Consider the following 27698-nt stretch of genomic DNA (forward strand, 5'->3'; position numbering starts at 1 on the left):
AAAATATTTTATTTGACCCAGTTACTGTTCACTGTATGAAAAGGCAGTTCACCCTATTCTTATTGTGAGTTTTGAAAATAAAGGGCAGAAACTGAATAATGAAGAACAAGTATACACCATGTAGCACAGGAAAAATAGAGGTTTTTATTTTTTACCTCAAATTCAACAGTTTTCAAGATGAGAATTTTGATCTTTTGCTAAAAGAAAATATAAAAGTGGATTATTTTCATGACATCATGGAATTGAATATGATTTTATTTTACTTGTAAATGGATACAGATGGTTTGCTTTCAACAGGTCTATTTGAAGAAGTGCTCCAAATTTACATCTAATGTAATAATGGGTCATTTCAGTCACGTGTCAGAACACAGTGTGATACACAGAATGCAGTGATAGAAACCTAAGATCCTGCTTCCCATTGGGGACAGAAAGTATATTTGAAATGATTTCATATCAAGAGTGTGGATCATGGCAACTCCATTTAAAATCCTAATGGTTCATATCCATTAGGTTTAAAAATTGTATGAGGATATCTGTATGAATTTCTGGTGAAATGTTAGTCTTCTCTCCTTAACTAGTTCCACAACCTATCCAGGAGAGGAGTCATTTGCATTTCCTACAGAATCCTGCCCAGTGACAGATGGAAGAAGATCAGCTTCAAGAATGTGAAAGAGACCTGGGGATGTGGCTCAGTAGTAGAGAGCTCACTTCTAATGTGGAAGGCACTGAGTTCAATCTTCAGCACCACATAAAGATAAAATAAAGATATTGTGTCTATCTGCAAATAAAAATATTTTTAAAAATGTGAAAGAAGGAATCCACAGTCAAGATACTGGGTCCACAGAACCCAAATCCCACAAGTTGTTGTGACATCTACCTGCCATGAGAATGCGAACATACCCCACTTTTAAAATAAAGCCCAGAGGCCAGATCTCAGAAGCCCTGAGGAAGTATCTATTTCCTGCCCAGGAGGAACCCTAAATCTTGGGAGCTGTGCCCAGCTCTCAGGCCCAGGACTGCTGGGCTCTGTACTCACTGGGGCAAGTCTCCCCATCAGCAATTTATGAGCATTTTTTATTTCACTTTGTGATCTGTAATGACCACAACCTGGCAATGATGACAGTTCCCTGAGCACTCATGGAGTGGGGTCAGAAGTAAGGGTCAGCAGTGGGCCAGAATGTGTGAGAGGGCAGGGCCACAGCTCTGAGGACTGTGCAGCCCTGTGTACAGTGATGATTTGTCCTTGTGAATTCAGAGGAGGCGCCACTGAGTGATGTGCCCTCAGATTGGGTCCTGTGAATCCCAACCCTACTTCCAATACAAAATACCAAGAAACCCAAGCATATAGACAAGAGTCTCCTTGCTCAAGTGCTGTGGGTTCCCCTTTAGTGTAATCAAGAGGCTTTGCCCATGAGATTGTCTTACCCACAACAGGTATAATCAAGGGGCTTTGCCCATGAGATTGTCTTCCTAAGAAAAACTCTAGGGCTAGCTCTTCTTCAGTGCAACTGCATCTGTCTCTTGTCAAAACCAACAACAGGTGATAAAAACATGGAGATACTGGGAGCAGAGAGGACAGCCACCCACTCAGGGATGGCAAGCCCTCTCTCTCCTCCTGAGTTTCCTGCAGCTGTTGCAACATATCCCAGGACCTCTCGGGCTCCACACAGCACACATGGAGCCCACAGTTCTGGAGGTCACAGGCTCTCTCAGGCGGTGTTCCATCTGGAGGCTCCCGAGGAGAGAATGTTAGTCTGCCTTTCCTCCTCCAAGATGCTCCCAATCCCTGCTCCTTGCCCCTTCCTCCATCTCGGCAGCATTCTCCTCATTGTCACTTCCCCTTCTGAGTTGACTGTCACAAGGCCAATCTGTGAAGAGACTAGAATAAAATGTGACTCTGGGTCCTCTGGCTTGAGGGTTTTAAAAGCTGGTGATTTTATTTCACTGCATCTACAGTGGCCCTCATGTTGCACAGATATTTGTTAAAGGCTGCCTTGATCTTGGACAAACAGAAAGGAATCACTCCATAAATCCAATCTAGGAGACGTTGGTAAAGGAAAATAAATATTTCTGGAATTTTCTTAATAATAGAGGAGGAGTGGTGAGATCTCAGACCAGGGATACCCTGCAGGAATAGGATCTGTTTCTCTCCTAGGTTGTGTCCCAGGACAAAGAAGACTATGCAGTCACTCCTTCACAAGTCACACTGCAGAGGATGGTGTCAGCTCAAGTCCACATGGAAACAGAGAAAATGTTCCTGGTGACTCCAGCTGAGCTGAGGGGCTGGGATGTGTGCCTCTCCTGCCATCGCCCACTCAGACTGTCCTGGGAGTGGTCATCCCAGGCCCTGTGTCTGCCTTGTGTGCAGCACAGCTGCCTCCTGAGCCTCAAAAAGCAGTCTGAACATAGATATCCCTAGGGAATCATCACAAACACAGTGTGGCAGCAAAGGACAAGGCACCAGTAAGGTGCCAATAAAGTCAGAAAAATGGGGAAAGACTTTCAAACTTGAACAGAGCTTGTTGGAATTGGCTCTGCATGGACTGCTTTCTAGCAAGGCTCCCTGTAGTTCAGGTCCCTGGAAAGGCAGCAGGTGTGTGCTCAGCCCATGGTACTGCAGCCAGACCCCTCAGCCTGTATTCAACAGGGAGACCCCTGGTCCTCAGATGCCAGGGTGTGGATGCTGAAGGCACAGATGACTCCAATTCCCCTGCTGCTGAGCTGGGATGGACGTCTAAAGCAAAGGCACAGAGGTGAAACAGGAGCTGTTTGAATCTGTGCCCAAGTTCACCTGGGTCCAATTTCTCTTCCATGTGCCTCTGTGCTGGCTGCACAGGAGGCTGAGACTCTCCTGGAGAGGCCCACAGGAGGTGGAGCCTGGGTCAGGATGAGCTGCCCCTCACTGCCACAGGGAAGAGCAGAAGAGGGCATCCATGGTGCATATCAGGGAAATGCACTGAGTAGCAGTGGCTGTCACTTAGTCACCAGGCCTGACCTCAATAACCAGCCCTTTGTGATGGTGATCTCTGGGAAGCAATGCCACATGTCAGAAAGGGACAGAATAGGGGAGAGCCCAAGTTAAGGATGAGCTGCAGCCATTCAGCCCTTGAGCTCCAGAGATTTGCAGCTACAGGTGACAGGGACTGCGAGTGACACACTACCAAGAGCCATGCTTGAGCATCTGCTGGACTTTTCACTGGCCCTCACAATGGCTGACAGCTTTTAATGCACTAAACATGTTTCTGAAAAATTATCTTTCTAATTTAAAGAGAAGAAACCACTATAAAATCACAGATATGCACAGACAACACAGAGTTCTTACCAATCAGGGTCATTTTGGAGTACGTTAAAGCCCCACCAGCCCTCTGCCAAGACTGTACTGTGTGTTCTCTACACAAAAGTAAATTCTCCATCACTATTTAAAAACCACCATGAAATGCTTAATTTATAGAAACCTTTCCGTGCATTTCTCATTTTGAAAATAGTCTCTAAAATATCTTTTGTTAGAAAATGACCTCAGGGAGAAACAAGCTCTCTGCATACCCATTTGTGCTGTGCTGGTCTGAGCTGAGATCCCTGAGGACACTCGGCCATTGATAACTGACAGAGAAAAGCCAGCCCTGCAGCTGTGCTCGGCCCTGCCCAGCCCTGCCCAGCCCTGCTGATTTGCATGTGCCCACAGCACAGCCCACTGCCCTGAGGACTTCTTAAGAGGCTGCTCACACCCTTTGCAGAAGTCAGTCCCTGACAGGACACAGCATGGACATGAGGGCTCCTGCTCAGCTACTGGGTCTCCTGCTGCTCTGCCTCCCAGGTAAGAAAGGACAACTCTGGAAATGTGCTCAGCCCAGTGGTCAGTTCTGCCTGGCTCTTCAGGGAAGTCTTCTTGAAACATGATTAATTAAGGATACTTATGTTTATGTTTCCAATGTTAGGGGCCAGATGTGACATCACGATGACCCAGTCTCCATCCTCCCTGTCTGCATCTCCAGGAGACAGAGTCACCATCACCTGCAGGGCCAGTCAGAATATTAACAGTTGGTTAGCTTGGTATCAACAGAAGCCAGGGCAAGCTCCTAAGCTCCTGATATATAAGGCATCTAGTTTGGAATCTGGGGTCCCCTCGAGATTCAGTGGCAGTGGATCTGGGACAGATTACACTTTCACCATCAGTAGCATGGAGCCTGAAGATGCTGCCACTTATTTTTGTCAACAGGGTAGTAATCTACCTCCCACAGTGACACGGGCTATGACAAAAACCTCCCAGGGAGCAGAAGTGTGAGGCTTGGCTGCCCCAGCTACTCTTCTTGCTGCCTCCACCTGCTGAGGGCACTGCTCAGAGGCACCAGGCTCTGGAGGTCTCTAGTAGACTGTGGTATGAAGGGCCAGGGAGGCTCCTCTGTACCCCACCCTCTTTCCTTCTCAGCCCCAACAGGTGATACATGACCATTTCCTCCATGTTTAGTGAGTGACTATCACTTTATGGGAGGAGTCCAGCTCTCTGTATCAATTTGGATTCCTTCCTCAGATTTGAAATACTTGGAATTACAGTCTAAGTCACAACTTTCAAAAACCACAGCTCCTCTGAGTGAAGGTGGAGCCTCAGGATTCCGGCACTAGCCCAGGAGCTTCTCAGGGACACTCACACCCAAACTATAGCACAGACAATAATGTGCACATAACTGTTGTGATTCCCACATGCAGCAAAGAAAACAGAAAAGTGCTGGGGTGTGGATTGTGGTTAACTGCCCCTGGGACCAATCACTGGTGCCAAAAGCAACAGCAATATCAGCTCACTGTGCTGGTTTATCATTGAACCCTCCTCCTCCCCACACATTCCATAGCAAGTGCAGTGCCTCTTCTCTGTGGTACATTGGCCCGCGCAGGACTCACAACACTTCTACCTACTCATCCTCTGAGGGCTCCCAATCTTACTTTACATTCTCTGGTGGCAAGTTATCATCTGCTTTTCACACGTGTCCATCAAGTTTCCTTGGTCCTGATACACTCCCAGGTGAACTTCTCTGAGCCGGCTAGTAAGGAGCAGGAGACTGTCACTGCAGTAGTTTTGAAACTGGAGTTTCCTGGCTTCTGCAGGCAGGTGGGGTCAGCACAAGCTGCAGCCTCTGGAGCTCTGGAGTGTTGTTGCTCTTAACAGGGGCCAAGCTCACCAGTCATGCACAGACCCAGAAAAATATGCTCACATCTTGGACTCAGATCACTCCTCTGTCAACATTAAGGTTATGACCATGTGCTCTGCTCAGACATCTGCTAACCTCAAGTAATAAGTCAGTTGTCCCCATTACCATGGCTGAGTTGGGAAGGCAGTGCACCTTCTTTGTGCCATTTGTATACAGTCTTGCTTTTTTCCCTGTGGCATAAACATATGTGTAACATCAATGAGGTCACAGGGGTCAAGTTATGCCATAAAGAAAGGGAAGACTCTTGGGACCCTGGGACACAGTGTGTGTGTTAAGTGGAGCCTCTGCATCTCCTCAAGTTCAATCTCAATGTACCATTTCCATCTTAATGTAAGCAGTGCTGGGCCCAGCTAGTGCTGCCCTGTGCTGAGTCCCACACTCCCCTGTGGTGAGTAGCTCAGTCACTCAGTCACTCAGTGCCCAGGGCATGGTGCCAGGGCTTAGGGATGCCTTGGAGCTGCTTTTAAAACAGTCAGTAGTCTTTCTTCCTCCCTCCCTCTTTCCTTCCTTCCTTCCTTCCTTCCTTACTTCCTTCCTTCCTTCCTTTTTTCCTTCCTTCCTTTTTTTTTTCTTCCCTTCTGTTTTATTTCCCGGGGATGGCCTGCTCTTCTCTAGTGCTCTGCAGGTCTCTGCTGTGACTTTTATAGGGGACTTGTCAGAAGCACACACATTGTCCTCATCTAGTACAAACCCTTCTTCCCCTAGCAATGTGCTGGGCCCTGTGGCCACACAGCAGGGCTCCTGGTCCACAGCACAAGCCTGCTGCAGAGTGTCCTGCTCTGGATCCCACAGCACAGACAGGATTCCCAGATAGCTGATGAGTGGATGGTGCAGCTCACCCAGCATGGAGGGTGCTCTAGCAGCTCTGCACAGAGCCCAGCCAGCACTGAACTTTCTTCTCAGTGATTAGAGGAGCAAGGAGCAATGCCTTGTCCTTCTTCTGAAGGGGAGGAGCCAGCAGGCCTAAGATATCTGGGCCCCAACATCTTTTGAATGTGATAGGCCCGTCAGTTGCTGTAGGTCTGCAGCCCAATCACTGGACACCATGGTTTTCTCCGGACACCAGAGTTCTTGCCATTTCATGCTCATCATGTCCAAGCAACATGAGGCCATCAATGCAGAGTCACATGGGGTAGTGCTGCCTGGTGTCCACATGACCACAGTTACTTCAGGCTGTGACCTAGAGCAAGAGAGTTATCTTGTCTGAGCTTAGGTCTGAGGCATAAGCTGCTATGGATTCCAGAAGACTACAAGTTCAGCCAGAGGTCTGTGGCAGGTAGAGTCTGCTCCATGACTGGGCCCTGTAGCTGGTCCCTGTATCTGTCTGAACAGAGACACTTTGTTATACCATACTCTGTTTCTGAGCTTTGAAGGCACAGCTGATACTTGAAGCCTCTCCCACCCCAGCAGAGTTGAACCAGGTCACTTCATGATATTGTCATCTGTGCCATCTGTCACTTTTCAAATTAGAAAAACATTTTTGAAGATACATTCCCCTTCCCTTTCAATAGATGTACATATAGTGTCCTTTACAAGTTTTCCCTGGTGGCTAAAGTTGCTCATTTAGTAAAGCTCAGAAACATGGACTACCTCATGTTGCTGGGACATGGTGAGCAGGGTTCTGGGAAGTTCTGCCTTGGGTGGGACCCAGAGGGAGCCATGGCCACCCCCAGTCAGCTCCTCTGCCTCCTGTTACTCTGGGTCCCAGGTGAGGGATCATGGGATGGTTCTACACACCTGTAAAAACTCTTTCATTATGGTTGGGTCCTGTGTCCTGGCACCTCTGTTTAGCAAGCCCAGTGATTCAAGCTCTGGATGCTACAGGATCCTGGTTCTACTGAGGAGACTGGGGTATGACCTAGACTGCACAGGTGACCTTTCTGTTCTCTTTCCATCTCAGGGACCACAGGAGAAATTGTGCTGACACAGATTCCACACTATTGGCTTTTTCTCCAGGGGAAAAAGCCACCCTCACCTGCAGGCCATTAAGAGTGTTGACAGCTCCTTTCCTGGTACCAGCAGAGGACTGGGCAGGCTCCCAGATGCCTCATCTATGGTGCATCCAGCAGGGCCAGTGGCATCCCAGCCCAGTTCAGTGGCAGTGGGTCAGGGACAGCCTTCACCCTCCCATCACAGCCAGGAGCCTGGGAGGTGGCAGTGTGTTACTGTCTGCAAGACCATGCAGGTTACCAGAGAAACCTCACAGTCCCCTCTGCCACCCTCCCCCTGGGGTACAGCGGCTTCCACCAAGGCACCCAGTCAGATCCTTTGCACTTTTCTCTTCCCACTGCACATGGAAAGGTTGTGTGAGTGGAAACCAAGGTTCATTCAGGTCTGAAAGATTCATGGTCTCCTGGGCCCTCTTTGCTTCCCTAGAAGAAATGTGAGTGATTAGAGAGGATGGGGACACTTGTTATTATTTCCCTATTTACCAGATGAGGATGGAATCTCTGAAAGAGCCATAAGATCCCAAGCACAGGCAGTTAAAGGTGAATTCCTCAGTGTAGTTTGATTCCCAGATATTTATATCCTCCTCATTTTGACTTCAACAGTATGTGGTTAGATCTGTCCAAGCACTGACACTGTCAAATGGTTTCAGAAATTGCTCCCAGGTCCTGTTCACATTTAAGCCTGGGTAAGAGGGAGGATCTACCACATTCTGAACCTTGGATATGGATGCAACTGCAGCTTTTTTGCTTTGTGTGCAGCACAAGGAGGCTCTCTCTGCCAGTCCTGCTTCTCCACAGATAGAGAGCCCAAGGTTCCCAAGAGGTGGGAATTGTGGAAAGGCAGCTTTCCCAGGACCATTCCATGGAGCTGACATCTGAGTGATCTGTCCTACCTTTCAAAAGAAAAAAATCCTGTCAGAATCCTGCCTCCTGGTGTCTGACCTTGAATGGGAAAGAGTGTGACTTCAATTCTAGCTCAAGACACCTGGACATGACTTTCTTTAATAGTCAACCACTGAGGGAGTTTGTGGCGAGCCGCTTCTGCGGACTGTGGTCGCCATTACAAGATGGCGCTGGCCTTGTGGTGGTCTGTGATAAACAACTCCTTCTTTGGGAGAGTTGGCACATGGTTCTTTGACACCCTACGAGAAAGCTCCACGTGGCAGCTTCGCATTGGGTGTTTGGATACTTTATTAAGGCTGGGAGGGGCTTCTGGGAGATTAGAAGAACTCTCGAGAGCTTGAATAAACAGCTGTAAGAAGATTCCCGGTGTTGCGTCTTCCTTGCGGGCAAGGGGGTCGCGACAAGTGGTGCCGAGACCCGGGAAAATCAAAACTTGCAAGTCGTCAGAGGTGGTGCACTGAACAGTCCCGGTAAGTGGGACCCCATAGTCCCGGTGAGTGGGACCCGATAGTCCCGGTGGGCGGGACCTGATAGTCCCGGTTAGTGGGACCCGCAATCAAAGCGGAGTCAGCTCCTCTACAAAGACAGAGAGAGCCTCATATTTTATTGCAGCTGCACTGTGTACTTTTCTTTTGTTTCTGTGTACTTTCGTTTTGTCCTCTGTATCTGTTCTGTTGCTGTGTCATGGGTGTCACATCTTCAAGCCCGCTTCTTCTGGCACTAGACGGCCTGTTACGTTCCAAAGGCCTGAAAGTGAAACATAGTATCTTACAGAGATTTTTGCAGAAAGTAGATGTTGCTGCACCGTGGTTTGCATATTCGGGCAGCCTTACTATGCCTTGTTGGGATAAATTGGGCAAGGATCTTGACTTTGCTTGTGAGCAGGGCATATTGGAGGGTGGGGTGATTCCCCTTTGGAAGATAGTCCGTAGTTGCCTCACAGATGGCAGATGTCATGACGCACTTGCTAAAGGACAGGAGGTTTTAGAAAAGTTACATGAGGAGAAATCGGAGACAGCAGGCAGTGCGATATCTCAGGAGGATGGGAGTGTGCGGAGCGTGAAACAGGGGAGGAGACGATTATCTCTGACAAAAGGTGAGGTATCTCGGGAGGATGGGAGCGTGCGGAGCGAGAAGCAGGGGAGGAAACGCTTGTATCCAGATCTCAGTGCGCTGCGCACACCCCCATGTGGAAGCGGGTCAGAAGAAGAGGAGGATGAGGAGGAGGAGCTTGGGAGGCTGTCTCGCCAGCTAGGGAGTTTAGCTGCTGGAGAAGGGAACGAAGATAGACCGGGGCTCAAGAAATGTGATCCTCCGGACCCACCGCCGTATGGTGGGGGTGTTTCGGGGAGAGCTTTCCATGCTCAAACATGGAAGGCTGTTAACGCTGAGATGGGTCTTGCTTATCCAGTTTTTCAGGATGAGAATAGGGGAAGATTTTCGGAGCCTTTAGATTTCAAAATTGTGAAGACCCTGGCAGAGTCTGTACGCACTTATGGGGTGGATGCCGCCTTCACATTAACTCAGGTGGAGAGTCTGTCTAGATTCTGTATGACTCCCTCTGATTGGGCTAGCCTTGTTCGGGCTTGTGTTTCTCCGGGCAAGTATTTGGACTGGAGAGCATTTATGCTAGAGGGCGCAATAGAGCAGGCCGCCCAAAACCATGCAGCAGGACATCCTCATTGGGATAAGGACATGCTTTTGGGGCAAGGTAGATTTGCTAATCAACAGACAGGATTCCCTCCTGAGGTATATGATCAAATTAATAACATTTACATTCGGGCATGGAAGTCACTTCCAAATAGAGGAGAAGTGTCTGGTAATTTGACCAAGATTTTACAAGGCCCTACAGAACCCTTTTCAGATTTCGTAGCAAGGATGGTGGATGCTGCTGGAAAGATTTTTGGGGATCCTGATAGAGCCATGCCCCTTGTTAAGCAATTGGTCTTTGAACAATGCACCAAGGAATGTAAAGCAGCAATCGCTCCTTATAAAAACAAAGACATAGAAGTATGGATGAAAGTGTGTAGAGAGATTGGAGGGCCTTTAACTAATGCAGGTCTTACAGCTGCTGTCCTTCGGATTGCAAAAGGGGGCAATCCTGCCGCCAGAACATGCTTCCATTGTGGTCAACCCGGTCATATCAGACGTGAGTGTCCCAAAAATGTCAATTTTACTGGACCTCCTCACGGTGGCCCTTCCACTGGCCTTCGATCACCGGGATTGTGTCCAAGGTGCAAAAGGGGGAAGCATTGGACAAAAGAGTGTACATCAGTGAGGGACATCCATGGACAGCTTATTTCAGCTGGGCCAAAAAACGGCCGACGGGGCCCCCGACCCCAGGGCCCGCAAATATATGGGGCAGTGGAGAATGTCACACCCGAACCCGAGACATGGCCATCTCTACGCCATCCCATGAAACGCGGAGAGCCACTACAGGTGCCGCGGGATTGGACCTCTGTTCCATCTCCAGACTCGTGTTAACACCTAAGATGGGAGTCCAATTGGTGGAAACTGAGTTCAAAGGGCCTCTACCACCTGGCACTGTAGGTTTGCTAATTGGACGTGCATCTTCCATTTTGCAAGGTCTTCATGTTTTCCCTGGAGTCATAAGTCCTGATACTGTAGGGATAGTAAAGGTTATGGTGGAAGCTCCAAAAGGCATTGTGTCCATCTCCCCAGGAGATCGGATTGCTCAATTACTGGTTTTGCCTAGTTTACATGATCATTTCCCTGCAGACTCAAAGTCACGGACAGGGAATGAGATTGGTACCACCGGAGGGAATTGTGCTTATTTGTCACTAGATATGAGTAATCGCCCTACTTTGGAATTAAGCATAGAAGGTAAATCAATTGTGGGCTTACTTGATACAGGTGCAGATCGTAGCATCATTGCACTTAAGGACTGGTCTAAGGGATGGCCAGTGCAGACTTCTGATCAATCTCTGAGAGGACTTGGATATGCCCAGGCTCCTCAGGTTAGCTGTAGACATCTTTCCTGGAAGGACCCGGAAGGACATCATGGTACTTTTCAGCCTTATGTACTTAATTTACCTATCTCTTTATGGGGCCGTGACCTGATGAAAGACATGGGGTTCACTCTTAGTAATGACTATTCCCCAGTGTCCCAACAAATTATGCACAATATGGGGTATAGGCCAGGTTTAGGACTAGGAAAACATTTACAGGGACGTAAGCATCCTATACAAGGTCATCAAAAGCTTGACAGATTTGGTCTGGGTTTTTCCTAGGGGCCGCTGAGGCTCAAATACCCATAACATGGCTCACCGAGGAGCCTGTTTGGGTGCCTCAGTGGCCTCTTCCCTCGGTTAAACTGGCAGCAGCCCATGCTCTAGTTAAAGAACAACTTGACTTGGGTCACATCCAACCCTCTACTTCTCCATGGAATACTCCCATATTTGTCATTAGGAAAAAATCAGGGAAGTGGCGCCTACTGCATGATCTACGAGCGGTTAATGCTCAAATGCAACCTATGGGGCCCATTCAGAGAGGGCTGCCTCTGCTCTCTTCTGTTCCTCAAGGCTGGCACATTATTGTTATTGACATTAAAGACTGTTTCTTTTCTATTCCTTTACATCCTAAAGACTCGCAGCGTTTTGCCTTTACCCTTCCCTCGTGTAACCACGAGGAACCAGATCAAAGGTTTGAGTGGATAGTGTTGCCGCAGGGAATGGCTAATAGTCCCACAATGTGTCAGATGTATGTAGGGAAGACACTTGTGCCCCTCAGACAAAAGTACTCCTCCATCAAGATCATTCATTATATGGATGATGTATTATTGGCTGCTAAATCAGAACAAACAGTTCATGAGGCCTATGACGACCTCGTGAAGTTGTTAGCACAATGTGGGCTGCATATAGCACCTGAAAAGGTTCAAACAGGAGATTCTATTAAGTATTTGGGAGCAACAATTGGGTATGACAAATTACAACCACAAAAAATCACCATACGAACTCAGGATCTTCAAACTCTAAATGATTTTCAGAAACTGCTGGGAGATATTAATTGGATACGAGGATATTTACATATTTCTAATGTTGTACTACAGCCTTTGTATGCTACTCTTAAAGGTGATCCAGATCTTACTTCCCCTCGTAGCCTCACCAAAGAGGCTAGAGCGGCCCTTATGACAGTAGAAGAAGCTATACAACATGCCACTTTATGCAGGCTCCAGAGTGATAAACCTTTTCAATTATGTGTGCTTGCCACTATGCGGCAGCCTACTGGAGTACTATGGCAAGATGGACCTTTGCTATGGATACACCCACATGTATCCCCAGGAAAATCCTTAGAATATTATCCTGATGCTGTTGCAGCATTAGCACTTAAAGGGATTCAACAAAGCATTCAATTTTTCGGACAATCACCTTCTTCTCTTATTATACCCTATACTAAAGCTCAACTTAATGTTTTGTGTGCTACTCTAGATAACTGGGCTATTCTATGTTGTTCGTTTCAAGGGGATATTGATAATCATTACCCTTCTCATCCGTTACTCCATTTTGTTAAGGAACATCCTATTATTTTCCCTAGAGTAACTTCATCCAGTCCAATTCCGGGGGCTGTTAATATTTTTACTGATGGTTCCAAGTCTGGAATGGGAGCTTATGTCATTAATGATTCTCCCCCTGTCCAGCATCACTTTGCTCCTGGAAATCCACAATGGGTAGAACTGCAAATTGTTATTGAGGTGTTTAAACAGTGTTCTTTTCCTTTTAATCTCATTTCGGACTCCATCTATGTGGTGCAAGCACTAAAAATCCTAGAGGCTGTGGGAGCTATTAGTGATGCCCGTAATGTATCTGCTTACTTTAATCAGCTTCGACAGCTTATCTGTAGCCGCACTGCTCCCTTTTATCCAATGCACATCCGGGCTCACACCTCTCTCCCTGGTCCATTATCACAGGGTAATGCCTGTGCGGACTCAGCCACTCGAGGTCAGTTGATCTGTTTGGCTTCCTCCTTAGAGGAGGCTAAATTGTTTCACCAAAATTTCCATGTTAATGCTTTAACACTGCGCAGGCGTTTTTCCATTTCTAGAACAGATACTCGGCAGATAGTATTGCACTGTCCCCATTGTGTCACATTTCTTCATCCCCCTACTTATGGAGTGAACCCACGGGGGTTGAAGCCACTGGTTGTCTGGCAAATGGATGTGACACATATACCTGACTTTGGTAACCTCAAGTATGTCCATGTTTCTGTTGATACGTACTCTGGAGTTATTCATGCTTCTGCGTTATCAGGAGAAAAGGCACGTAATGTCATCACTCATTGCCTGGAAGCCTGGGCGGCGTGGGGTGCGCCCACGTCCCTTAAGACTGACAATGGACCTGCTTATACTGGCAGACAATTCACGTCCTTTTGTTCTACTATGGGAGTGCAACTTACTCATGGTCTGCCTTACAATCCTCAAGGACAAGGCATTGTTGAGCGTGCTCATCGCACCTTAAAGGAAACTTTACAAAAACAAAAAGGGGGAATAGGAGCTGGACATACTCCTAAAGAATGCTTGTCCTTAGCTCTCTTTACTATTAATTTTTTGAATTTGGATATTCATGGTCGCTCTGCGGCCGATAGACATGTGTTCCCTCAGCCCTCTGTGATTGGCTATGTTAAGTGGAAAGATGTTCTTACGGGCCAATGGAACGGCCCCGACCCCGTGCTGACATGGGCACGAGGATCCGTATGTGTTTTTCCCCAGGATCGCACGGAACCATTGTGGGTCCCTGAACGCCTGACAAGAAGAGTCCTGACGCCAGCTACTCAGCAACAAGAATTACCACAGCAATCCCGTGATGAGGATCTTCATTCTGCTGAGTGCTCTGGCTCTGGTGCTGATGCCGATGACACAGATGACACCAATGCAATGGTGGGCGGTGGCACGGGCTTGGCCAATGCCGATGCCGGTTCACGGTAATTCCAGTGTCCTTCCCACTCTTTTCTCTACCTCGTGTGAGATGTCTGCGCCCTGTGCCTCTCCTAGAGGGGACGTGGAACGCATTTACAATCAATCTCAAGTTAATCTCACAGGAGTGTTTTGTTTTAGCCTTGGGAACGCTCATTGTATCCGTCTTAAGACCAAGAATTTGACTAACTGGGACAATCCATTGCAGTCCAGTCAAGTCTCAGGGAGCATTCTCAGTACTGTATTGGGCCAAGTAGTCTCAGGGGAACAATCAGGCTCAGGAACCTCCGTAAATAGCTCTGCTTTAACCACAACTACCTTGGCTAGTATCTCCGAGGTACTAATTCCAATGCCCCCATATTCTAGTGGACTTCCTTGTGCCACTCATTTTAAGGCTTCTCCTTACTGTACCCCTAATCTTGGTTTCCCCCCAACATTCACGCCTTGTCAGGATTATTCTTGGGAGAAACGTCAAGTTGCTAAAGGTTTCTCCCTTTCCCCCTCTCTTAAGAGGTATGTTTATGACTTTAGCAACAGTGCCAACTCCTCTACAGGAGTGGGTTGGTCCTGGTTTCAATGGCTGATTTCCAACACAAAGGGGGCTTCAGCTGATATTTCTGCACTGGCTCAATTGCTGGGAGCCAAAAGTTGGTTGGCTAATGTTTCTGGCACTGTTTACGAGAGTGAGCGAGGTAGTAGACTCACATCTGTTTCGTTCAACTCTCTGTTGGATAATGCCACATTGCCCCCTGCAGCGGTTTGTGTTCAATCTCCGTTCTTACTCCTTTTGGCTAATGACACCTCGTCAGAAATGCTGGATTGTTTTAATGTTAATTGTTTCTTATCTGAATGTTGGGATGGTTCTTCGGCTGTAGCAGTGGTTATGAAAATTCCAACCTTTGTTCCAATCCCAGTTATTGCGGACCCTGATAAATTCCCCATTGTTGAGCTACTTAGAGTCCGCAGGGATTTTGGAATCACAGCTGCTATAGTGACAGCCGTGGCGGTATCTGCTGCTGCAGCGGTCGCGGCCGGAGTGGCCATGGCCAATCAAGTGCAGACTGCTGCCTCCGTTAATCAAGTTGTTCAACAAACTTCTATGATACTTGAGTCCCAAAATGCAATTAATCAACATATTTTGTCAGGGATCTTAGCTGCCAACCAAAGAATAGATTTACTCCAAGCTCAGGTAGAAGAATTGGCTGATTTGGTGCTTTTGGGCTGTGTTGATCAACGTGCACATTTATGCATAACCTCTGTCAGATTTAATGATTCCAGGAATGCCTCCTGTATCATCGGAGAATACTTGGCCGGAAATTGGTCCATGGCAGCGGAAGACATGATCCAGTCTCAACTAACCCAGATAGCTGTCTTGAATAGTACCCACGTTGATCCCATAACGTTGGGTCAATTCACTGATTGGATATCTTCTGCCTTTTCCTTTTTTAAAGAGTGGGTGGGGGTAGGCATTTTTGGCGCAATGTGTTGCTTCGGTATGGTTCTCTGCTTGTGGTTTCTCTGCCGCCTTAAGGCCCGCAATGCTCGCGATAAAGCTATGATTATACAAGCACTTGCAGCTTTGGAAACTGGCAACTCACCTCAAGTTTGGCTTGCACAAATTAAACAGTAAACCTTTGACATGGTCGTTGCACCCCAAGTTTTACGGACATTGCACTGGGAACGACATGTCCTTCCTTGTTATTCTCCTAGTGTTGGAAAGCCCTTGCACTCTGCCGGCTTTACTGCCATTGCACACAGATGGGTTTCCACGCTAGTACTTTTCTATCGCTCTATGACCCGTGCCTTTCTTTTAGGGTGTTGCCAACTTGTTTGTCGTTGTATTTCTATACAGCCACAGTTCAGCCTCAGAGACCTAATCATGACTGGCTGAGTAGATACCATTAAACGCCTTGGCAACAACGAGCTGATCTTGTAGTACCCAGAGACGGGCAACTTTCACGCTTGCACTGCAACCTAAGACAGGGGAATGGGGCCTCCCCAAAGACGGGTAAGCAATGTAAGGGCAGTGAACGACCTAAGACAGGGGCTACTTGATTCCCTTTGACGTGCTATAAACAGAAGGAAAAAACTGCTGGCAGTGGATTCCCCCCGGCCCCCAGGGCTTGGATCCAGCCCTGATTTGTATGCACGTCAAGGAGGCCAGCTCACAGGGCCTTAACAGCTTTGTGGTGTCTGTTTTCATATTCAGCCAATAACGGTCATGTGGGAACGTCCTGACCTGCTTGGGTCTGATGAGGTTCCTGGTTGAAGGCTTCGTATGAGTAATGGCGATTCACCTCTACTCTTGCCTGTTTTGTTTTTAGTAAACGAAAGGGGGAACTGTGGCGAGCCGCTTCTGCGGACTGTGGTCGCCATTACAAGATGGCGCTGGCCTTGTGGTGGTCTGTGATAAACAACTCCTTCTTTGGGAGAGTTGGCACATGGTTCTTTGACACCCTACGAGAAAGCTCCACGTGGCAGCTTCGCATTGGGTGTTTGGATACTTTATTAAGGCTGGGAGGGGCTTCTGGGAGATTAGAAGAACTCTCGAGAGCTTGAATAAACAGCTGTAAGAAGATTCCCGGTGTTGCGTCTTCCTTGCGGGCAAGGGGGTCGCGACAGGAGTTGTCTGGTAAAACCTACAGAATCCATTCAAGTCACTTTGCTATGTTTTTTTCATTAGTAAAAATGCAAGAAAATGCCAGCTGTCCTGGCCAAGGAACTTTAGAAGTCACAATCTCAGTATCTCACATGCAGAACATGATAATTGCTCCCAGAGAACCATGTTCCTGTGAAGAGGCACCATCACCTCCTCCAACTGCATGAAGGGCCTCAGACTCCCCTCTCACCTCCCAGTCCATGGACAGATTCTCTGTGTTATCACTTTGTGTTGATTGTATGGATGTCACCTGCACATGCCCTGTGTGTCCTGGAGCTGCCTCCCATACTCCTGAGCAGGATGCTCACCAGGTCCTGCAGGTGCAGCACCACAGCACCAGCCCCCCAGGGAGGGCAGACATCCTTCTAAATATCAGTGGAAGCCTCCCCAAACCCTGAACTTCAGCATCCTGCATTCCTTTAGAAGCAGCATGACATGCTGACCCCAAGGCCTGTCACCATCTTGATAAGCAGCCAAGACTCCAGGAACCATGTCCCTATCTGCAGCAGCCTCTGAGTGTGTGGGCATCTGAGCATGGTGAAACTCCTCCCTACACCTCTTACTCAGATGTAGAGAACTGTACAGCATGCACATGGCCTTACTGTTGGCCATCAGCACCAAAGGGGAAAATTAAAGGAAAAGAAAGAAAGAAAGAAAGAGAGAAAAGTAAAAAGAAAAAGAAAAAAAGTAAAGAAAAAAGGTTGTGGACAGTTATTGAGAAGGTTTTTTGATAACTCTTAGAAGAGCAGGGGTGAAGAACTTTGTCCTGCTTTATTTCTGGAAAAGTTACAAGAGGACCTGATGCAGGACATGATATTTAGAAACACTGCAGCCCTCTTGAGGTCATGAGGTATTACTAGGACTTAAAAACACATGTGGTAATACTGGTAAGGCAGAATTATATACAGAATCTGAATCTTTACTGTGTTTACTAAGATGCTAACCATGACCTATATTCTCCAAACTTCAATCTCTAAAGTACTTTCACTAGTTTGTAAAATTATTCTTACTTCTCCTAAGAGATAGTTAAGAGAAAGAGCCTGGCTGGCCTTAGACCTGCTGGTCTGGAGAAGATGGGCACCATGATGGGTGTGAGTGTACTCTGTGGGGCTCTGAGGCAGGGAGGGCTGGGTCCATGTGTGGGTCCCTACACCCTGCCTCTTACCCATGCTGTGCCAATGTCCAGAAACCCCAAGCACCTCAGTGAGTTTATACATCTTCCTCTCTTTCTGTCTTTATTTCTGTTTTTACCTTGAAAACATAAACTATCTCCTTGCTTCTGTAATGTCCCCTCCTCCTCCAAGGGTCACCCACACAGAACTGTGCTTAAGGCACAAAGACAGCCCATTCTGAACCAGAATGTGACTACAGATCACCCCTCACAGCTCAGGGGGCTGACTGTGTCCTGTGGCCTCAGGGAACCATGTTCACCCCAAGCAAATCTGAGCTGCCCTGGTCTATCCTGGGACACCTAGACACACTGAGCCTGTGTTGATTGACCAGGAGGAGACCACCCTGCAGCTGTACTCAGCCTGCCCAGCCCTTCTGTTTGCATGGGCCTACAGCAGAGCCCACAGCCCTGAGGACTTCTTAAGAGGCTTCTCACACCCTATGCAGGAGTCAGTCCCAGTCAGGACACAGCATGGCCATGAGAGGCCCTGCTCAGCTCCTGGGGCTCCTGCTGCTCTGCTTCCAAGGTAAGGAGGGACAGCACTGGGGATTTACTAATCACAGTGTGGTCAGTGCTGCCTGGCTACTCAGGAAAGTCCTCTTGCAACATCGCTACTTGCAAGGATATTTCTTTTTATGTTTCCAATGGCCGGTGTGAGATGTGACATCATGATGACCCAGTCTCTCTCCTCCTTGCCTGTGTTTCCTGGAGAGAGAATCACCGTCACCTTTAGTGTAGTTTAAGTTCCCAGCAAAACTGGGTGAAGTACAGGGTTCTCCTATGTCCCCCTTGCTCCCACAGCCCCTCTGTCACCACCCCCAGACTCTGTTGCTATTGTTACAATTCATCAACCTCTGCCCACATCTACAGGTCACATCAGGGTCACTTTATGCATTCTATCGCACTAGACAAGTGGACAGAGACGTGTTTCCAGCAGTGTGGCCTGGCACAGTGGAGGTCCTGCCCTCACACTGTGTGAACTCCAGCTACTCCTAACCCCCCTCTCTGCTGCAGACCTTCATGATTTTCCATCCTGTAGTTTCACCTGGGCTGAGTGACACCTGCCTGGCCCTCACAGCATAACGATGTTCAGACTGGCCTGTCACCTCCTCAAGGGGTTTTCACTACAGCATAGAGAGTTGTTTCCTTTTTTCTTTTTCAAAATTTTGACAGTTCCATTTTTATTCTTTTTTTCTTGCTAAGTTGCTGAGGTTGGCATTAAACTTGTGATTCTCCTGCCTCAGCCTCCCAGTTGCTGAGATTACAGGTGAGAACCACAGCACCCAGCTTGATAGAAAAGATTCAGTGCTGAGAAATATTCTACTTTCTGGCTCTTGGACAGTATTGATCCTTTCCCCTAGAGAAGGGCAGGTTTGTTTCTTCCAAGGTTTGAATGCTGAACACAGTTCCTATAAGTTTCTATTTGTAGATTTTTTTATATGTGTATTTTCATCATCTTCAGTTTCATAGCAGAATGTCTAGTGTTATCAGAATCTGTCACACTGTCCTTTGTCACACTGTCTTCTGTTTCTGTCATAGAATAGCTCTTCAGAATCGCGAATAATCTCCACCCTCTCTATTGTGCCCATGGAGCAGCTTGGAAACTTCTATCTGCTCACTTTGGTTTTCTGGTCAAAGTTCTTGACCTAAAGGTTTGTCATGGTCACTCTTCCAATAAATTGAGTGATAGGATGAACACATGGTCATCAGATCCCATAGGACAAGGGACTAATTGTGAAGAAAGGGTTCCATTTTTGAGGCTAGGACTATAGATCCTGGTGATCAATGGCTAATAGGAATCCATCTACGCAATTTAAGAAATGACTGGAGAATGAGTCATTTCTGGAAGAGCTTCAGGAATGGTCCTCCTGATGACATTGCCACTGGTGACATCTGGTAGAACCGTTGAGCAGGTTTCAGCATGAAGTTTCAGGTGATGCAGGAGGTGACCAGCACAGGTCCAGGCAGCCTCCTGAGACTCAGGGAATGTGACCTGCACAGAGAGACAGGGAAATGTGACCTGCAGCCACAGCCTCCTGGTCAGCCTGAGGCTGAGAATCATGGGATCCAGTCTCTTCCTTCCTCACTGTGATGTCATAGTGTCACCTGGATATGACAGAAGCCATCCTGGCTGCTTAGATAAGGTCTGATCATGGCTGTGGACTAGGATCAGGAGGCAGGAGGAGCACGTTCAGGCTACTTGCAGTTCTAACCCCCTCACCCTGGGCCTGTGTGTGCTGAGGTCAGGAGACACAGCCATGTGTGTGGCAGGTGTGTCTGTGAAGCTCCAAGCTGCTCTGCCCACCTGCCCTCCTCCCAGCAGCACAGCTCAGCCAGGGGTGGGCTCTGAGGCCTTCACCTCAGGATCCTCCTGCGTGGATCTCAGACAGGTGGGGTTAGGGGAGCCCAGCAGTGAAAGAGCAGCCCCTGCCCATCAGGTGAGAGCAGGTGGGCTCCAGGGAGAGCAGGCCTGCTGGGTGTGGGACCCTTAGGTGTGTGGTCACCGCTGCTGGGGCACACACACACAGACACATTCACACAGTCACACACACTCACACACATGCAGACACACACACATTCACACACAGACACACACAGACACACACAGACACACACCCACAGACACACAGAGACAGAAACAGACACACATACACTCACAAACACTCACACATTCACAGAGACACACACACTCACACATACAGTCACAGACACACACACTCACACAGACACACACACTCACACACACTCATACATACTTACACATATGCACACACACACACACACATACTCACACAGACACACACACACAGACACACACCCCACACACTCACACATATAGACACACACACACACTCACACACACACTCACCAACACTCACACTCACACACACATAGACACACACAAACACACACACTCACTCACACACACAGTTAGTGACACTTTTCTCTACAGGTCACCCCCTGTGCTTTACAGTCTGTGTCACTACTCTAGGGCAAGCTGAGCACCCCCTCTCCTAACATCCAGAATCCAAAGTGCTCCACAGTATGAGACATTGGATGGTTCCAGGGAGGTTGGAATTGGAGATGGGGATGCTCAGCTGGTAAAGTGACTCAAAGTTTCTAAAATATGAAAACCACTGAAATATGAAACCCTCCTGGTCCCCCACATGTCAGGTAAGGGACATGGAAAAACAGAGAGTTCCTGCAACACAGTGTCAGTTCCCTGAATCTTTTTAGGGGGTCCCCTCATCTCAACATGTCTTCAACACAGATTTAAATGTCCACAGTCAGATCTCGCCCTCGACTGCAGGCAGCAGCATGGACTTTTTCTCACTGGTTTTCCTCAAAACATACAAGATATTTTAAGTGACTTTGTTCAAAGGACAGAACCCATGTCCTCTTGGTGCCCTGCTCATTGTGGCATCTGAGATAAGAGCTCAGCTAAACCTGGCCTTGACTGACTAGGACTCTTCTACTCAAATTCATAAAATGAGGCTCCTTGGTCTGGCACAGTGGCCTGTAATCCCAGCAGCTCGAGAGGCTGAGACAGGAGGATCACAAGTTCAAAGTTGGCCTCAGCAAAAGTGAGGCACTAAGCAAATCAGTGAGACCCGCATCCTATTCAAAAGATTCAGGCTGAACAGCATCATCAGCCTCATTAAGAGCTGTTCCAGTGCAGAATTCCAGAACCACCTGCTGGATGAGAATCGGCATCTTACACTGTTGAATAGTTCACATCCATGAGATCTGAGAGTCTAACTTTGGGACACAATTATTTCAGATAGATTTTCTTAATTTCCAATGCAGCTCTATGGAAATTCCCACCTAAAACCATAATAACAAGAAGCACATATTGGTCCTTTATGTGTTGCTACAGCAAAACATCTGAGTTAAACAAGTACTGTGTAAAGATTTGGGTTTAACTGACAGTGTTCAAGGCTGAGGGTCCAAGGCTGGGCAGTCCCACTGTCCTCTGCAATTGTTGCTCTTTTCTTACAGGGAATCTCCCTTGAATCTTGATTTAAGGCTGTTGCTCCCCACACAGGCCAGAGGAGAGATGAGTGACCTCACACAGTGACAAGGAGCAGAATCGTGAAGGACCTGGTTCTGTAGGACCAGGTAAGACTGTGACCAGAGTTTTTCTTAACACCACTCATTTAAAAAACTTTTTTCTTTTACTTTTCATTCTGTACCATTAAATTGAGAAGTTCTTCTACTAATAAACACCTGTGGGTTATCTGGTATTTGTTAAGGAAGTTATGATGGGAAATACATCAAATTGTAACAACTCACCACAAGGAATTTCATATCTATTACCTAAGGCGTAGAATTATATCTTCTTTTCCTCTTACTTAAATGGGGCTGTCAGCTTTCGATGTGTAAGGGGACAGACTAATGCTCTTCTCCTTGTCATGACCTTCAAAAGAATGCTTTTGTGGATTTTAGGTACCATGGAAAGCAGCTTCCAAAACCTGCATCTAACATTCTCCAGCACTCTAGCTGGTGATGCAGATGAAAGAGCTTTCAATTGGCTCAAGACCACCTTTGCATCTGGAGGCTCTGCCTATCAGACTTGTGGGTATGAGAGCTGTGTCCTTCTCCACATTATCTGGGAGCAAAACAATCTGGACAGCATTCATCTCTCAGATTAATCCTAGACACCCTGCACTGTCAGGGACTTGCTGTCTTAGAGTGGCAGCTCCAAAACCATGTGACCATGTTCTTACCAGGTGCTATCACATGGTTCTTCCATATTTCCACAAACAAACTGACTTAATCTGTATCTATGTACCAGCAAGGGATGTTTTGTGACACCTTGTTCACAGAGGAGGGCCTGTCCTGCTGTCTCCTTCCACTTCATCCAGCAGGTTGTCTCACCCCACTGCACCCACCATGGGATTTGCATACTGTCCCACAGGAAGGCTCTTACAAATCTGAGAAAAAGTTCAGCTCTAATCTGGCCTTGACTCACCAGGACTGCTCAACTTAACCTTCTGCTGTGCCCTGCTCATCTCCTGGGGCTGCTGATGCTTTGGGTCCCTGATAAGGCCAGAGGGTTTTAGGAGAAGAGAATGGGGTGGAAGGGCCCCCTTGCTTGTTATATTTATTCTTCCCTTGCAGTAGAGGCAAGTATTTTGTGTTCCAGGGAATGGTATTTCATACTTTTCCTGTTAGAATTAGGATCCACTTAACAATGACCAATGCCCTAATGGAGATCTTGGATGACAAAGAACACATTGTGACTTATATATAAAATAGCAAATTTCTTACAGGTTTATGTTTCCTTGGTATGAATCAGAAAATTATTTGATACTTTTAGCATTAGCATCCACTCAACAATAACCAGTGTTCTAATGAAAATCATGAATAACAAATAGCACTTTGTGACTTATATATAAAATAGCAAATTATTTTTGTAGATTTATTTTTTCCTGGCATGAATCAGGAAATATTGAAATAAGTAGCAGACTGAAAATAATGAATATTGCTCACAGTATTGGTACATAACCTTGCTTTTCTGTCATCATTTCAGGATCCAGTGGCAATGTTGTTATGACCCAGACTTCTCTCTCCAAGCCTGTCACCCCTGGACAGCCACCTGCCATCTCCTACATAATAATGGAAACATCTATTTGTGTTAGTTTCTGCAGAAGCCAGGCAAGTCTCCAAAGCTTCTCATCTACAAAATTTCCAACCAATTCTCTAGGGTCCCAGACAGGTTCAGGGGCAGTGGGTCAGGGACAGATTTTGCACTGAGAATCAGCAAGGAGGAGGCTGAGGTCGCTGGAGTGTATTACTGCAGGCAAGGTACACATGCTCCTCCCACAGTGTGCAGCCCCAATCAAAAATCTCTTTGCAATAGTGACTCAGCAAATATACTTTATGTCCCCAACAGGAAGCAGGATCTTAGGTTTCTATTACTGCATTCTTTCTATCACACTGCGTTCTGACATGTGACTGACATGGCCCATTATTATATCAGATGCAGATTTGGAGCACTACTTTAAATACATATGTGCTGCTTGTCTAACAACAGGTTTTTTGAGTCTGCATGAGAGGAAGATGCTGAGGAACTCAGGGAACAGGTTGACAGCTCATGGTTCACATATTCAGGCTTCTATTCTGCAGCTGTCCTGAATGGAGGAGCAGCAGGAGGAGAGAGGCATGACAGGTAGAGCTCAGTGACAGCTCAGCCCAACTCTTCCTCATTTGCCCACAGTTGTTGAGAAATTACTCCACATGACAAGCAGGTCATTGTTGCAGATCAGTGGAACAGGAGTCTAGTACCTGCTGGAAATGAATTGTGGGCTGTTATTTTTCACATATTTGGTAATCTTCAGAAATTCCATTTTCCCACTGACCTAATTTCCCACATCCTCTTTACCATCTACCCTTTTGATAAACATGTTTAGGAAATCATATGATACACCAATCCTTAGAGAACGAAGAAGTGGGTTATTTATAGCAATGTTTGCCTCAGCACAATCATGGCAGATATAGATCCTAATGCCAAAATATTTTATTTGCCCCAGTTACTGTTAACTGATTGAAAAGGCAGTTCACCCCATTCTTAATGTGAGTTTTGAAAATAAAGGGCAGAAACTGAATAATGAAGAACAAGTATACACCATGTAGCACAGGAAAAATAGAGATTTTTTTTTTAATCTCAAATTCTAAGAATTTTATAAATATCATCAACAGTTTTCAAACCGAGAATTTTGATCTTTTGCTAAAAAAAATATAAAAGTGGATTATTTTCATGACATCATCATTACATGGAATTAAATCTGATTTTATTTTATTCATAAATGCATACAGATGGTTTGCTTTCAACAGGTCTATTTAAAGAAGTGCTCCAAATTCACATGTGATGTAATAATGGGTCATTTCAGTCACATGTCAGAACACAGTGTGATATACAGAATGCAGCAATAGAAACCTAAGATCCTGCTTCCCATTGGGGACAGAAAGTATATTTGAAATGATTTTATATCAAGAGTTTGGATCGTGGGAAGTCCATTTAAAATCCTAATGGTTCATATCCATTAGGTTTAAAAATTGTATGAGGATATCTGTATGAATTTCTGGTGAAATGTTAGTCTTCTCTCCTTAACTAGTTCCACAACCTATCGAGGAGAGGAGTCATCTGCATTTCCTACAGAATCCTGCCCAGTGACAGGTGGAAGAAGTTCAGCTTCAAGAATGTGGAAGAGAGCTGGGGATGTGGCTCAGTAGTAGAGCACTCACCTTGAATGTGGAAGGCACTGAGTTCGATCCTCAGCACAACATAAAGATAAAATAAAGATATTGTGTCTATCTACAAATAAAAGTACTTTTTAAAAATGTGAAAGAAGGAATCCACAGTCAAGACATTGGGTCCACAGACCCAAAATCCCACAAGTTGTGACATCTACCTGCCATGAGAATGCGAACAAACCCCACTTTTAAAATAAAGCCCAGAGGCCAGATCTCAGAAGCCCTGAGGAAGTATCTATTTCCTGCCCAGGAGGAACCCTAAATCTTGGGAGCTGTGCCCAGCTCTCAGGCCCAGGACTGCTGGGCTCTGTACTCACTGGGGCAAGTCTCCCCATCAGCAATTTATGAGCATTTTTTATTTCACTTTGTGATCTGTAATGACCACAACCTGGCAATGATGACAGTTCCCTGAGCACTCATGGAGTGGGGTCAGAAGTAAGGGTCAGCAGTGGGCCAGAATGTGTGAGAGGGCAGGGCCACAGCTCTGAGGACTGTGCAGCCCTGTGTGCAGTGAGAGTGACTTGCTCTTGTGAATTCAGAGGAGGCTCCACTGAGTGATGTGCCCTCAGATTGGGTCCTGTGAGTCCCAACCCTACTTCCAATACAAAATACCAAGAAACCCAAGCATATAGACAAGAGTCTCCTCCTTGCTCAAGTGCTGTGGGTTCCCCTTTAGTGTAATCAAGGGGCTTTGCCCATGAGATTATCTTAGCCACAACAGGTATAATCAAGGGGCTTTGTCCATGAGATTGTCTCCCTAAGAAAAACTCTGGGGATAGCTCTTCTTCAGTGAAACTGTATCTGTCTCTCTTCAAATCCAACATCAGGTGATAAAAACATGGAGATACTGGGAGCAGAGAGGACAGCCACCCACTCAGGGATGGCAAGCCCTCTCTCTCCTCCTGAGTTTCCTGCAGCTGTTGCAACATATCCCAGGACCTCTCGGGCTCCACACAGCACACATGGAGCCTACAGTTCTGGAGGTCACAGGCTCTCTCAGGTGGTGTTCCATCTGGAGGTTCCCGAGGAGAGAATCTTAGTCTGCCTTTCCTCCTCCAAGATGCTCCCAATCCCTGATCCTTGCCCCTTCCTCCATCACGGCAGCATCTTCCTCATTGTCACTTCCCCTTCTGAGTTGACTGTCACAAGGCCAATCTGTGAAGAGACTAGAATAAAATGTGACCTGGGGTCCTCTGGCTTGAGGGTTTTAAAAGCTGGTGATTTTATTTCACTGCATCTACAGTGGCCCTCATGTTGCACAGATATTTGTTAAAGGCTGCCCTGATCTTGGACAAACAGAAAGGAATCACTCCATAAATCCAATCTAGGACACATTGGTAAAGGAAAATAAATATTTCTGGAATTTTCTTAATAATAGAGGAGGAGTGGTGAGATCTCAGACCAGGGATGCCCTTCAGGAATAGGATATGTTTCTCTCCTGGGTTGTGTCCCAGGACAAGGAGGACTATGTAGTCACTCCTTCACAAGCCACACTGCTGAGGATTGTGGCAGCTCAAGTCCACATTGAAACAGAGAAAATGCCCCTGGTGACTCCAGCTGAGATGAGGGGCTGGGATGTGTGCCTCTCCTGCCATTGCCCTCTGGGACTGTCCTGGGAGTGGTCAGCCAAGGCCCTGTGTCTGCCTTGTGTGCAGCACAGCTGCCTCCCGAGCCTCAGAGAGCAGACTGAGCATAGGTGTCCCTAGGGAATCAGCACAAACACAGTGTGGCATCAAAGGACAAGGCATCAGCAAGGACTGCCTATAAAGTCAGAAAAATGGGGAAAGACTTTCAAACTTGAACAGAGCTTGTTGGAATTGGCTCTGCCTGGGCTGCTTTCTAGCAAGGCTCCTGTAGTTCAGGCCCCTGGAAAGGCAGCAGGTGTGTGCTCAGCCCATGGTACTGCAGCCAGACCCCTCAGCCTGTATTCAGTAGGGAGAACCCTGGTCCCCAGTGGCCAGGGTATGGATGCTGAAGACACAGCTGTCTCCACTTCCCCTGCCGCTCAGCTGGGATGGATGTCTAAAGCAAAGGCACAGAGGTGACACAGGAGCTGTTTGAATCTGTGCCCAAGTTCACCTGGGTCCAATTTCTCCTCCATGTGCATCTGTGCTGGCTGCACAGGAGGCTGAGAATCTCCTGGAGAGGCCCACAGGAGGTGGAGCCTGGGTCAGGATGAGCTGCCCCTCACTGCTGCAGGGAAGAGCAGAAGGGGGCATCCATGGTGCATATCAGGGAAATGCATTGGGTAGCAGTGGCTGTCACTTAGTCACCAGGCCTGGCTTCAGTAACCAGCCGTTTGTGATGGTGATATCTGGGAAGCAATGCCACATGTCAGAAAGGGACAGAATAGGGGAGAGCCCAAGTCAAGGATGACCTGCAGCCATTCAGTCCTTGAGCTTCAAAGAGATCTGCAGCTAAAGGTGACAGGGACGACGAGTGACACACTCACTAAGAGTCATGTTTGAGCATCTGCTGGACTTTTCACTGGCCCTCATAATGAATGACAGCTATTTCAAATAGCTTTTAATGCACTGAACATGTTTCTGAAAAATTATCTAATTTAAAGAGAAGAAACCACTTTAAAGTCACAGATATACACAGACAACACAGAGTTCTTACCAATCAG

The sequence above is a fragment of the Spermophilus citellus genome, assembly GCF_964194105.1.
Source record: "Spermophilus citellus genome assembly, chromosome: 13".
Taxonomy (NCBI): Eukaryota; Metazoa; Chordata; class Mammalia; order Rodentia; family Sciuridae; genus Spermophilus; species Spermophilus citellus.